Source organism: Pteropus vampyrus, unplaced genomic scaffold, assembly GCF_000151845.1.
Source record: "Pteropus vampyrus isolate Shadow unplaced genomic scaffold, Pvam_2.0 Scaffold138, whole genome shotgun sequence".
Taxonomy (NCBI): Eukaryota; Metazoa; Chordata; class Mammalia; order Chiroptera; family Pteropodidae; genus Pteropus; species Pteropus vampyrus.
In genome coordinates, this window is record NW_011888919.1 from 1318124 (window position 1) to 1320230 (window position 2107).

The following is a 2107-nucleotide window of genomic DNA, read 5'->3' on the forward strand; positions in this document are numbered from 1 at the left end:
GCAGGTGAGGCCGGCCCCGCCCACCGCTCGGGGAAAGTTGAGCCCCGCGGCGAGGGTCCAGTGGGAATAGCAGTACCTCGGAGGCGGAGCCGGGAGCCTTCAGGGCACGTCGAACCTGGGGATGCTTCCGGCACGCCAGAGGCCTGGAAACGGGGGCCTCGAAGAGCCAGAAACTTAAAAACGGGGAATCTTGGAAACTTCGGATGCCAGACCTATAATATAGCCTCGCAGTGCCAGCCGCCGGGCCTTTGCCTTGGCCATGCCCCTGCTTGGACCTCTCTTCCCATAGAGCTCACCATTATTCCGGTCTCTCCTCAAAGGCGCTTTTTCTGAGAGGCCGTCCCTGACTGCCCCTTCCAATTACCCCTCCCACAAAATACTCCTTCCCCACTTGACTTGATTCGCAAAACTTCCCAGGGCCTAAAAGTATTTTGTGTAACATTATATAACGTTATTATGTTATGTTACATCACATTATTGGGGAGATAATGTAATGGATAAAACCTGGGCTGTGGGTTCAAATGTGATTTCAGCACTTATTGGCTCTGCAGGCCTTGGGCAAGCAACCTAACCTCTCTGTGCCTCGGTTTTTTAATCTGCAAAATGGGGATCGTCCAAAGCTGCGAAGATTGAATGAGTTAATAAATGGATAGGAAGCATTTAGCAAATATTAGCTAATGATCGCACGATGTAATATTGTCGTTTTTCCCTCTTTGTGGTCAGTATTGAATCTTTAGCACTAGAACAGAGCCTGGCGCAAAGCAGGGGCTCAATGAACATTTTTTTTGAGTGACGGGCTGACTAAATCAAGTCCTCGAAACGTACATTGGCCAAAGCTGGGCGCACAGGATTCTAGCATCGCAAATTGTGGTTCAACCCGAGCTTTACAGAACCCCTGCAGTACCCCGGCTACTGCACTACAAGATGTTTCCAGAAGAGGGCGCCGCTGGCCCGTGGACCAGATGCCCGACTCCAGCGCAGCTCTGCACCTGTTCTCCAGGTCCCAGTGCAAATGCTCCCTCCTCCCGGAAGCTTTCTCGGATCCCCGACTCCCAAGCTGGATGAGACGCCCCTTCCAGGCTCCTGCGGCTTCCTGGGCTCCCACATCCCAGCCCTGCCTACTCTGGGCCGTCATCTCCTACATGGACTTACTATTGAGTCCCCAGCGCTACCCAACATAGACAGAACCCAGAGAAGGAGAGCAGATGTTGATTGAATAATGGAAAATAAAACTCAGAGTCACACTCTAACTTCTCCAGATTATTTTGAGGGAACAGGGGAGAAGGGGGCAGCCGAGCCCCCCACCCCAACTCTTTTGGCCTCAGACATCTCCCAGTGGTTCTGGATCTGTCACACACTATGAAGCAGTACAGGGACCTCTCTGTAATTTGCTGGCTGTGTGGACCCTGAGCCAGGACCTAACCTCTCTGGGCCTCAGGTTCCTGGTCTTTAGCATGGGACTCAGAAGGGTAACCTACTTTGTGAGGCTGTCCTGGGGATTAATGAGTAATCCTCATAAAAGACTTAGCACAGAGGAGCCAAAAATAAACACTATGTGTGCGGATGTGGGTGTGGGTGTGGGTGTGGATGGGGGACATGGGAAGGAATCGAAGCCAGGTAGATCTGAGTTCAAATCCTGATCTTGCCATCTCCTTTCGTGTAACCTGGGACAAGCGATGATTTTTCGATGTAGATTTCTTCATCTACAAACCTGGAATGATCACACTCACCACCAAACAGAGCAGTGAGGATTAAATGAGACAAAGCCTGCAAGAAAAAAAATGTTGACTAAGGCGGCCATCTCTTGGGCTGGCCCTGTGCCAAGCACTTTCGCACACCACTGAGGGCTGGAGTGTTGAGTTCTTTCCTGGCACAGGCCCTATGACAAGTCTTGTAAATTAACTCTATGAATCCTCATATCAACCCTAGGAGGTAGATGCTATGATCGTACCCGCTCCACAGGAGAAGATGAGGCACAGAGGGGTCAAGTGATCCATCCAAGATCACACAGGCAGGGAGCAGCAGAGCCCCTGAATCCAGGCAGCCATCCCCCGAAGGCCCCAAGTGCAAGTCTCACAGAAGACACTCAACAAAACCCCCACCCGAT